General features: G+C 37.8%; 1 protein-coding gene across 1 annotated transcript in view; it reads right to left on the bottom strand.

Moving 5' to 3' along the window:
• The window catches only part of LOC132283907 (uncharacterized), a 141,273-nt gene that overhangs the window by 81,627 nt on the left and 46,416 nt on the right, over nt 1–13,230 (bottom strand). The gene's annotated exons all lie outside the window — the stretch shown is intronic.

The raw sequence follows: 13,230 nt of genomic DNA, 5'->3' as shown, positions 1-13,230 counted from the left end.
ATAATGCTATGGCATTTTAGACTAGGGCATCTTAGTTTCCCTTATCTTAAAAAATTATTTCCTTCTTTGTTTAAAGGATTGGATTGTTCATCTTTTTATTGTGAGAATTGTTTTTTATCAAAGAGTCATCGTACTACGTATTCTCCTAAACCTTACCAAACATCAAAACCATTTTATTTAATCCATAGCGATGTTTGGGGCCCTTCTAGGATCACAACTCTTTCTGGAAAAAAATGGTTTGTGACTTTTATTGATGATCATACACGTTTGTGTTGGGTGTATTTAATGAATGAAAAATCTGAAGTTGAAAAATTATTCAAGGATTTTTATATGATGATTGAAAATCAATTTCAAACAAAAATTGGCATTCTTCATACTGATAACGGCACCGAATACTTTAATGAAGTTTTAGGAAGTTTTTTAACAGAAAAAGGAATTTTTCACCAATCCACTTGTGTTGACACACCCCAACAAAACGGAATTGCTGAAAGAAAGAATAAACATTTACTTGAAGTTTCTCGTGCCATCATGTTTTCAATGAATGTTCCTAAGTATTTGTGGGGTGAAGCCGTTTTAACAGCAACATATTTGATTAACAGGATGCCTACTCGTGTTCTTAACTATTTTACACCCCTTGAAAGCCTTAAAACATCTTTTCCTGAAACTCGGATTTATTCAAACCTGCCTTTGAAAGTATTTGGGTGCACTGTCTTTGTCCATTTACCTAGTAGACTTCGATCGAAATTGGATCCTCGGGCTGAAAAATGTGTATTTGTTGGGTATGCCCCCGAATAAAAAGGGGTACAAATGCTTCAATCCGACAACAAAAAAAATGTTTATCAGTATGGATGTTTTTTTTCTAGAAAATCATCCTTATTTTCAGAAAACTTTTCTTCAGGGGGAGAAAGAGAGTGAAGAAAATTTTTGGGAGATTTCTACTAATATTCCCTTACCTAAAACTATTGTCTCACACTCTACTCCAAACACTGATCTTTTTAAACAAGAAAATGATGTTCTAGAATCAGGAAACCCGGGGCCTCCTAGTCCTAATCTGCCGAGCCTTACTGTATCTCCAACAGGGGGAGAAATCCTACCAACGGTTCCAAAAAAAACCGAATCCTGAGCTTCTGGTTTATAACAGAAAAAAGACTCATCAAAAGAGTAGAGAGCCTACTATTGTACCTGAGCAAGGCCAATCAGAGGTCCCGAGCAATGACTCCCTGAACACTCAAGGTACTCTAAATCCTAACTTGTCTACAGTTGTCCCTACTATTTCTAATCGTACAGAGACACCTAGCCAAGTTCCTGTAGACCTTGATATCCCTATAGCTGTTAGAAAAGGAATCCGAACCTGTACCCAGCATCCCATTGCCAAATACTTGTCTTATGATAAACTTTCCCATAAACATAGGGCCTTTACTTCAAATATTTCTCACTTGTTTGTTCCAAGAAACATTCAGGAAGCACTAGATGATCCGAATTGGAAATCAGCAGTGTTAGAGGAGATGAATGCTCTTAAAAGGAGTGGAACGTGGGAAATAGTTGACTTACCCAAAGGAAAGAAAACTGTTGGGTGTAAATGGGTTTTCACTATTAAGTGTAAAGCTGATGGTAGTGTGGAAAGGTACAAGGCAAGACTTGTGGCGAAAGGTTTTACGCAAACGTACGGCATTGATTACCAAGAGACGTTTGCTCCTGTAGCAAAAATAAATTCTATCCGAGTCTTATTGTCATTGGCAGTCAATTCTAATTGGCCATTACATCAATTGGACATAAAAAATGCCTTTTTAAATGGAGACTTGGAAGAAGAAGTGTTTATGAGCTTGCCACCTGGGTTCGAAGGAAAACACAATCAGAGCAAAGTCTGTAAACTCAAAAAATCCCTGTACGGTTTGAAACAGTCTCCAAGAGCGTGGTTTGAACGTTTTGGAAAGGCTGTGAAGAGTCATGGGTATCATCAGAGTCAGGCAGACCATACCATGTTCTACAAACACGGTGAGGAAGGGAAAATTGCCATTTTAATTGTGTATGTGGATGATATAATTTTGACAGGTGATGAAATTGAAGAGTTGACCAAACTGAAGAAGAAACTTGCTAAAGATTTTGAAGTCAAAGATCTGGGAGCATTAAAATACTTCCTTGGAATGGAATTTGCCAAGTCAAGAGAAGGAATTTTCGTGAATCAACGAAAATATGTACTTGATTTGCTTAATGAGACAGGACTACTCGGGTGTAAAGCTGCTGACACTCCAATTGAAGTCAACCTGAAGTTAGAAGCTGCCGAACCCGAGAATATGGTTGATCGTGAAAGATATCAGAGATTGGTGGGAAGACTAATTTACTTATCTCACACACGCCCAGATATAGCATTTGCAGTCAGTATGGTGAGTCAGTTCATGCACTCTCCTGGACAGGAACACTTTGAAGCAGTGTACAGGATTCTGAGGTACTTAAAGGGCTCACCAGGTAAAGGACTTATGTTCAAGAAACAAGGTCATTTACAAGTGGAGGTGTACACAGATGCTGATTGGGCAGGCAGTATAGTTGATAGACGATCTACCTCAGGATATTGCACCTTCGTTGGAGGAAACTTAGTCACGTGGCGAAGCAAGAAACAAAATGTAGTAGCGAGGAGTAGTGCAGAAGCCGAGTTCAGAGCACTCGCCCATGGGATTTGCGAAGCTATATGGTTAAAAAGACTCCTTGAAGATTTGAAGGTTATTGTTTCTCCTCCAATGAGAGTCTACTGTGACAACAAAGCTGCCATTTCAATTGCTCATAATCCAGTCCTCCACGACAGAACCAAACATGTGGAAGTTGACAAACACTTTATCAAGGAAAAGCTTGACTGTGGTATGATTTGCATTCCTTATGTCTCTACTACTGAACAAGCTGCAGACATCCTTACCAAAGGACTACACAAGAAACAGTTTGAAGTTTTAAGAAGCAAGCTAGCTATGGAAGACATCTACAAGCCAGCTTGAGGGGGAGTGTTGAAAAAGAGATATTTGGTTTTAATAAGACCATATTTTAGGGGATATGATAGGCGTGTAAATATAGATAGTCAATGACCAGATTTTAGGGGATATTTTAGTGTATAACCTATAGCTTCTATTAGTGCACAGCCTGTAGCTTCTGTTAGTATACAGCCTGTAATTACAGCCTGTAGTTTGCTGTCACAGCTTGTAGTCAGCTTGTAGTTTCCTTTTTTTAGCCCCTTGTATGTCCTATTTAACTAAAGCATTGTAAACCATTCAAAGGAAGGCAATATACAGATTTTCTTTCAATCTTGAAATCGCCTATTGTTTCTCTTAAAAAATTGGGTTCTAATTTTTTTTTTTTTTTTTTTTTATGAAATCTGTTTTATTTTTTTTATGAAATTTGTCTATTTTTTTTATGAAATCTGCAGCTCTGTATTTTTTTTATGCAATCTGTGTATTTTTTTTTTTTTATGAAATCTGCAACTCTGTATTATTATTATTTTTTTTATGAACTGAACTGGAAGTTTGGAACTGGACTGCAGGCTGCAGCTCTGTCTTTTTTTTTTTTAATACTGAATTGAACTGGAAGTATGAAATCTGCAGCTCTGTATTTCAATATTGCTTTGAAATTGAAATCTAATTTTGCTAATTGACATGAAATCTGGTTTATGTTAATATGTTTGATTATTCACTGTTGAATTCAAGTACTTGATTTAGTATGCTTTGGCATCTTTATGTTGAATATTGAACTTAAGTAATTCATTTAGCTGACTTTTACTTTTTTATATATACTATTGCATCTTTAATAGTTTATTGGGTGGGTTTTGTGTTTTTTTTTGCAATGTGCGCTTTGCTTCAGTCGGGCGCGCGCCTCGCCTTGTGCCTTGCGCCTCAGGGTCCAGGAGGCCTTTGCGCTTTTGTGCACCTTGAGCCTTTAACAACTATGACGGGATTTGTTTGCAAGTAGTGTTAATCACATTCACACGTATCCCGGATCCAACTTTTTTTTGGACCTGTTTTTTATCTATTGCAGCCTCGATTGGTTTTTTTTTTTTTTTTGTTCGCGGGGTTCTGCAACGACAGCAGCTTTTTCTTCGTCATTCGCTATTCTGGTATGGTCTACTTTTTTGTTTTCTAAGGTTTGTGTGGTGACCGTGTGGTCGCTTTTTTATGCATCTCAGAAGACGGTAATCTTTCTAGTTGAAGTTTGTGTGTTAGAGATGTAGTTCTCTACATATTTTGTTGCTACTTTTGTTTCTGAGGATTGTATACCCAGAAACTGTTTGATAAAATGTCTAGCTCCAAGGTGACTTCAAAAAAAGTTGGGTCTTCTCCTAGTCTGACTCCAATATTGGGAGGTAGCAATGATCACCATCCAGGCCTTTGTATTACGACTGTTAAGCTGGATGAGCTGAACTATATGGAGTGGACTCAATATGCTCGTATGCATATCACTGATTGTAGGATGATCGACCAGGGAGTGTCATGTATCCCTCCAAGAGCGATCCTGAATTCAAAGAGTGGAGTGCAAATAATGCACTAGTTATGACGTGATTGTTGCAGTCAATGCAGCCACAGGTCAGAAAAGGGTTTCTGTTTGTGAAAACAGCTAAAGAGCTATGGACAGCTGTGGAAGAGACGTATTCCTCAGTTGGTAACTTTACAAAATTGTATGAACTCCAACAACAAATTTCAAGATTCAAGCAAGAAGACCAAACTTTTGCTACATATTACCACACTCCACGTGGTAAATGGGAAGAGTTAGATCACTACCAAGACTACAAGACTACATACCTGTCTGTGCAGCTGATGTTCAAGCATTTCATGCTATGGTACAAAGGAATCGAATCTAAGAGTTCTTGGGTGGTCTGCATCCGAGATACAAGCATGCCAGGGTACGAGTGTTAGGCAAGTATCCAGCCCCTACTTCTGTTAGAGATGTGTTTTCGTATATCCAAGCTAAGGACAGTAGAATGAAGGCTATGTATGCACCTGTATACCCTAAGCCTAAGCCAGAAGTACCATTGTCTGAGAGGTCTGCTCTTGCCACACAACAATGGAACAAGCCCAATCCTCCAAAAGGAGGGAAGCAGGATGACAAAAGCAAGTTAAGATGTGATCATTGTGGGCATACGCGCCACACTAGGGAAACATACTGTAATATACACGGTCGCCCTACTCCTGCTCTAGCTCCTGCTCCTGCTCCTACTCATGCTAGGCCAAGGCCTGGTCCATTTAGGGGGTTATCTACAGCACATACTGCCAAGCGTGAGACTGCTTCTACTGGGCATGTCTCCTCAAGGCCACCGAGTTCTTTGTTCGGGGCTGAACTTGATGTTGTCTGACATCTACTAGCACAACATTCCTCCATTTCCACTTCTAACTTCGCTCAGACAGGTACCTCTCATTCGGCACAGTAGGTTTCCAAATTATCTGGTAGGCCACCCTGGATCATTGATTCAGGAGCCACTGATCACATGACTTGTATGGCATCTGATTTTTCTTCGTACAATTTATGTTCTAGTAAGGATAAGGTTAGAGTGTTTAATGGCACCTTCACCTCCATTGCGGGGAAGGGAACTGTTTTTGCCTCTCCTAATCTTACAGTACATATAAAAAAATAAAAAGAAAAAGAAAAAGAGAGAGAAAGGAGATAACTATGTAAAGGCTTGAATGAGATAAATCACTCGTTCACAGCTCTAGTATTAATAGATAAAAAGAGCACATACTCATATTACAAGAAATGAAACTAAATCAAATCTAGATCAAATCACAACATATTCTAAAGCATATTCTATGGCATGATCAAATCTCTGCTAATATGGTAAGTCATTCCATAAATCGTGGCTATCATATCTATTAACACCCCCCCCCCCCCCCCCTCTCTCCCAAGTTGGTGCGTGGATATCTGAGACGTCCAACTTAGACAATGCATCTTCAAACATGGTCTTGCTAGCACCCTTCTTCAGAATCTACAAGCTGCAGAGTGCAAATCTGACTGGCGATGATTTTCTCTCAAATGGCCATAAATAATTAACAATGTCTCCTCAGACCATAAACAATTAACAATGTCTCCTCAAACCGTAAACAACCAACAATGTCTCCTCAGACCATTTCCCTTCACATGTTTGTAACATGTAGATGGAATAATCAACAATGTCTCCTGAGACCATTCCCCTTCATGTATAAGTTTAAACAATGTAGATGAAAGAATCAACAATATCTCCTCAGACCATAAAAGAGAAACAATTACATCTCCTCAAACCATTTCTAAATAAGTGGTGCCAAACTTGCAATGCCCTCATTGAGGTCGAACCACGCCTACCCAACACCTCCCGGATGGGCGATGTCACCTTAGACCATTCCCGAATGGGTGGTGCCGAACTTGCAATGCCCTCATTGTAGTCGGACCACCCTGGCCCTGATACCAAGAAGATATACAAGATAGAAGGAATGCAAGAGAAATATGTAAAGGCATGAATGAGATAAATCACTCATTCACAGCTCTAATATTTATAGATAAAAAGAGCACATGCTTATATTACAAGAAAGGAAACTAAATCAAATCTAGATCAAATCACAGTATATTCTATAGCATAATCAAATCTCTGCTAATATGGTAAGTCATTCCATAAATCTTGGCTATCATATCTGTTAACACTTACCTTATCATATGTTCTTCGTGGCCCAAAGTTTACCAATAACCTCCTTTCTATCAGTCACATTACAAAAAGCTTGAATTGTAGTGTAACCTTTTTTCCATCTCATTGTGTGTTCAGGACTTGGACACGGGGAAGACGATGGGAAGTGGACATGAGGACAATGGCTTGTATTTGCTGAATGCGAGGCCAACTTCTTATTATGTTGCAAATCAATCTAGCGTTAGGAATAGTAATGTCAATAAAGATCTGTTAATCCAATGACATAATAGACTAGGTCATTTACCTCTTCTTGTTTTGAAGCATGTGCTTTCCCAGTTTGCTTCTGTTGAATCTTTTTGAGTTAAATTGTGAAACATGCATTCTTTTTTTTTTGATAAGTAAAAATATATTAGAAAAACGTTCAAAAGGGGAACGCATCCCTAATACAAGAGAAAAGATCTAAGGACCAATAGAATCCACGAGATCAAAGAAATCATCAATCGAGGAGCATGTACTTCCTCTAAATTGTGAAACATGCATTCTTGCCAAACAATGTCGTGTTTCTTATCCTACTAGTATTCATAAAAGTACAGCTCCTCTGCAGCTTGTTCATTCTGATGTGTGGGGTCCTACATCTACTACTTCATTGCTTGGTTTTCGTTCATTCTGATGTGTGGGGTCCTGCATCTACTACTTCATTGCTTGGTTTTCGTTACTTTGTTGTGTTTGTTGATCACTTTAGTCAATATACTTGGCTTTATCTTATGAAAACCAAAGATGAAGTTAATTCCATTTTTAAAACCTTTCATATGATGGTATGTACTCAGTTTGGTTATCCCCTCAAAATCCTTCGATCTGATAATGGAGGAGTACAAAACATCCCATATCTCAATTTGTATCCTATGATGCCTTATCTCCAACATATCGTGCTTTCACTTTTTGTATCTCCTCTCAGTCAAACTCCATGGAAGAAAGTTATGCTTAAAGAAATGAAGGCCCTAGAGAAGAATGGTACTTGGGATATTGTTCCATTACCTATGGGTAAGAAATCAGTATCATGCAGAAGGAACAATTGAGAGAGATAAAACTCGGTTAGTTGCAAAGGGCTTCACTCAGACCTGTGGAATTGATTATCAGGAAACATTTGCTCCAGTTGCCAAGATGAACTCTATACGTGTTCTTCTTTCTTTGGCAACTAATTTGAATTGGCCCTTACATCAGCTGGATGTAAAGAATGATTTCCTTCATGGTGACTTGGAGGAAGAGGTGTATATGACTATACCACTATGGTTAAAGCTTACCAATGGTCAGAATTTAGTGTGCAAGCTAAATAAAGCCTTGTATGGGTTAAAGCAGTCGTCACGTGCTTGGTTTGAGATGTTCCGCACAGCTGTGAAAAGAGTAAGGTACACACAGAGTCAGGCATATCATACTCTCTCCATCAAGAAGCACCAGGGCTGCACCACTGCCCTTATTGTATATATTGATGATATTGTTATCACTGGAAAAGATCCAGAAGAGATTCCGTCGAATAAAGTCATTCTTGGGGACAAAGTTCCAGGTTAAAGACCTCGGATCATTGAGATACTTTCTTGGCATCGAAGTGTGCAGATTGAAGAAAGGGGTGTTCATTTCTCAACGGAAGTATGTGTTAGATTTGTTGGCTAAAATACACAGGCTTGGAGCTAGACCTATTGATATTCCCATTGAGCAGAACCACAGGCTTAATGATGTAGATGGAGACCCATTAGATAAGGTGGGAAGATTTCAACGATTGGTTGGAAAACTGATTTACTTATCTCTCACGCGCCTGGATATTGCCTACATTAGTGTAATTAGTCAATTTATGCATGCTCCACATACACCTCACCTTGAGGTAACTCATCATGTTCTTCGCTACCTCAAGGGTTTATCTGGTAAGGGAATATTGTTTGGCAATCATGGCCACTTACGTGTTGAAGCCTATAGTGATGCTGATTGGGCAAAGTCTGTTACAGATCGACGATCTACATCAGGATATTGCACATTTGTTGGAGGTAATCTTGTTTCATGGCGAAGCAAGAAACAATCTGTAGCTAGATCTAGTGCAAAGGCTGAGTTCAGACCATGGCACTTGGAGTTTGTGAGTTGTTATGGCTACGTACAATGTTGGGTGAGTTGGGTTATCTTATTCACGAGTCAATAAAGTTATACTATGACAACAAGGCTGCTATTAGCATTGCCCACAATCCAGTTCAACATGACAGGACAAAGCACATTGAAGTCGATCGACACTTCATCAAGGAAAAGCTTCGTCTTGGGCTGATTTGTACCCCATATGTCAACACACATGATAAGGTTGCTAATGTTTTGACTAAGGGTGTGAGCAAGACTTGATTGCAAAATATGTTAGCCAAGTTGGGCATGATAGATATCTTTGCACCAGCTTGAGGGGGAGTGTTGTCACTTGTCAGGGGCTTATTTCTTATTACTTATATAATGTTGGAGCTTATGTGTAATTTCTGAAACTTGTTATTATAAATAGAATGTGGTGGAAGGATGAAAGTATTCTTTCATTCTTTCTCTCTTTCATCTTTCCCCATCTCTCTCTCTCTCTCTCTCTCTCTCTCACACACACACACATCCGTTTTCTTCTCTTTTTCTTCTTCTTTATCATTTACTCTTGATTTGATTATATCTCAAAGTCAACAACAACTAATGAAGAAGTAATTTCTACCGGCTAATAATGATCAGATTTTATTTCAACAGTACCAAAATTGTCGCCAGGGAAATCGTTTGGTTCGTGTCTATGCTGAAGAATTCTATCGGTTATCATCTGGCAACAATTTGTTAGAAACTGAAGCACAAGTAGTTACGTAGTTCAACAATGGTTTGCGGCTAGCTTTTCAGGACAACGTGATGTTACAAGCGTCTTCCACCCTTGATGCTGCCCAGTTGGATCGACAGTGTTCATAACCAGAATTTCGGGCGTCCTTCTACACAGCAGCAGACTGATTCCAATAAACCACCACCATCTACCATCAATCAACGCCAAGTCACAACTCAAAAAGTGGGCGTTGCAACAACTTCTCCTAGCATATCTGAAGTAACTGAGACTATTGCCAACAATATTTCTTCTGTTGAAGATAAGGTAGCTCCCAATGATACAAATGCTAACTCATCCCAAAATAATTTTCAGTGTGTAGTCAAACTTAAGGAACCAAAACCTTAAAGTTTATACACGTCATATGGACAGCAAAGAGAAACATCATTAATGGAGCACTTGGATTTGTTTTTAATTCTATCCAGAATCCTATAGTGGCACGTCCTCGAATTGCACTTCGTGTTCAAGGCCCAGTTTATGGGAATAGTGGAATACTTGTGTGACTTGTGTCTGAATTTAAATGCAGTTACTGTTGAAGAATTCAGCATTCCCGATTGTCTGCTCTTCAAGGAAAAATTCGTTGATGAATCTAGTAGTGGTCTTATTATTCATGAGGATGAAAAATTGTCAAAAGTTGCAAAGGCTTGATGTTTCAAAAAATTTCTTTTCTTTTGAGTTGCCAAGGGAGATTGGAAATCTGTCACAATTGGTGTTCTTTTGGGATTGGACAAGTAAGGAACAAGTTTATGAAACACCAAGGCCAAGTCGTCAATGGTATAAAATTTTGTTCATACTCTTATATGACCTGTAGCGAATTAACTTGCTGGATTATTATAAAGGGTTTTGAGTTTGAGAGCAGCCACTTGGTGCATAATTAGGTATGTCTTAAGTTTTGACCTTTTAACACCCTGCAAAGGTGGCAGGATACATACTGGGTATTGCACTAAAAAAGGGTTAAACTTATTATAATAATAGGACAATATTCCTTAATTGAGTGGATAATACGTTGCAGGCTGATTTGAAGTATTAAGTTTCTATCAAATTAATACTAAGACTATATGTCAATGAACAAGCATGAACAGTGCGCATGAAGGGTGTGTGAACAGTACGTGAACAGTGGTCGTGAAAAGCGTTTATTTTCATTGTTTTAATTTCCAAACAGTTTAGTTTCTGTTAAAGGAAAGTTTTCATTGCTTTAATTTTCTAAATAGTTTAGGGCCTTCTTAGGCCTATAAATACAGGTTATTGTAATAGTTTAGGGATCAGTTATTTCTTTATCTTTATCAATAACAGAAAATCTAGAGTTTCTCTCAACCTCTTCTCGTGGATTCGAGTGTTTAAAGAATACGTTAATATTCTTAATTATTTTCATTGATCCGCTACGTCACATAGGTAAAGAGAATATACAATAGCAAAAATAAACTATACAAAAAACAATATGGATATGAATAACTGAAAATCAACCGTATCATTAAATGATGCGGCCATACCAAGAGGAGAAGATCAAATTGTCTTCACAGCAATTTTGAAATGAAATAGAAGAACGATGCAAGAGGAAAGGAGAAATTGCAAAGAATTTCAAATCAAATTTTATTTGCTGTAAAATATAATAATAATCTCTTCAACTAAAGTGTAAACCCTAACAATTACAAGGCTTTATATAGAGTTTCTTCCTCCCCAATCCTAGCCTTATATTAGTTAACTACCAAATATAAAATCAAAATAGGAAAGCGGCTGAAAATCAGAAAACTACTCAAAAATGAAAGCGGATGAAAATCACAAAACTACTCAAAGTATGGAAAGTTTCTGAAAACACAAATTCCACTTGTAGAAATTTGAAATTCTGCGTGCATCAGTCTCCCCGGGTTGGAAAGAACTCGCCCTCGAGTTTGGAACAATTTTTCACGATTAATCAAAAATCCGAGCATGGCTTTCTATCCATTCTTTCTTCTTTTCCAAACTCAAATCAAATACGTTAATCTTTTTATACTAACAAAGATTACACTCGCATAATAAACATGGATTTTTCTAGATGTCCTTTGAAATTAGGTAGGTTTGCAAAACTCGGTGGAAAATGTATCTTGAAGTACTAGTGTAATCAACTTTAATTTTTCTTCCAATAATCGTCTAGCAGTTGTAGTACGCTCCAAGAATTCATCCCAAGTTATGTCATAAAAGTAAAATCCATTATTTTTCATCTCCATGGATCCAAAATCTTCATGATCAACCACGCATACTTCATCTTGAGATCCTTCTTTTGTAGCTTGTTTATCATCCTCATGTTTTAGAATCAATAGTGGCTTTTGCATAAACAAGAATTCACCTATACCACCATATATGATATCATCCTCTTCCTCTGGGTCATCATCATATTTTGGCTTCACCAGTGCGGTTGCATCATCTCCCTTGATCAAAAGTTGTTTTTCTTCTCCACTAAGATTTCCGACAAATTCAAGAACTTCCTCCATAAAGCCACCATTCCAACGCCATTCATCAAGTGGAATAGGTGTTGGTCTGGATGTTATGCTATTGCAAAAAGGATTGAAAAAAAAAATCCTCTTCAAGATTGTCCTCATAAAAATCAGAAATCTGGAAATTGATATTTGTCGGCCAACATTGATCAGTCCACTCGTCGAGTGATCTATAGCTACCCAAAAAATAGAATGAATTTTTTGCAATAGTCTCGATATATGACACATCATCATCCATCGAAACGTTGTCATCAACCAGCATGTTGTCAACACGTTGACCCAATAGTTGAGTCAACAACTCAACTTGTCTCCGCAAAAACTCTCACTCTTGTGTTGCTTGGGTAAGGATTCAACCAGATTCTGCATCCTACAATTTCCTCGGTTGTTGTCGTGGAGGCATGATCGAGCAGTCGGAAAGCCGAAACCTAAGCTCTGATACTAAACTAATGCTGCCTTACCAAGAGGAGACGATCAAATTGTCTTCACAGCAATTTTGAAACGAAATAGAAGAACAATGCAAGAGAAAAGGAGAAATTGCAAAGAATTGCAAAGCAAATTTTATTTGCTGTAAAATATAATTATAATCTCTTCAACTAAACTATAAACCCTAGCAATTACAAGGCTTTATATAGAGTTTCTTCCTCCCCAATCCTAGCCTTATATTTTTTTTTTTTTTTTGATAAGTAAGATTTAAATAAAAACGCTCAAAAAGGGGAGTGAAACCCAAAGAAACAAAAGGAACACAAGGGCCAACTATTAGCCAACTACCCAATCCTAAGCCTTATATTAGCCAACTACCAAATATAAATTAAAAATTAAAATAGGAAAGCAGCTGAAAATCAGAAAACTACTCAAAAAGGAAAGCTGATGAAAATCAGAAAACTACTCAAAATAAGGAAACTTTCAAAATATGGAAAGTTTCTGAAAACACAAATTCCACTTGTAGAAATTTGAAATTATGCCTGCATCATTAAATCTTCCACTATTAAGCATTCAGATCCACTACAAACTTGCACGCACTCTTAGAAGCATAATATTTACCATATCGACAAGGTCACATGCTACCCATGAGACCTTTAGAAATATCGAGGAAGCAAACAGATACAGGTTTTGGAATTGGGATAATCTGGTCATTGTGTATTTTATACAAATTACTTAAGGAAACAACATTTCAACATTAGATCACTAAACAAAGCAAAATTACCAGCCACACTAGTAGCATTCAAGTACAGAAATACGTTATATACTTGTTTTCTCTCACTAAAGGTCCAAGA

The sequence above is a fragment of the Cornus florida genome, unplaced genomic scaffold, assembly GCF_030987335.1.
Source record: "Cornus florida cultivar Cherokee Brave unplaced genomic scaffold, ASM3098733v1 CherokeeBrave_3.0.0_Hap2_Chr11, whole genome shotgun sequence".
NCBI classification, from domain to species: Eukaryota; Viridiplantae; Streptophyta; class Magnoliopsida; order Cornales; family Cornaceae; genus Cornus; species Cornus florida.
Note: the sequence above shows the minus strand (reverse complement) of the source record. Positions and strands in the feature narration are given on the sequence as shown.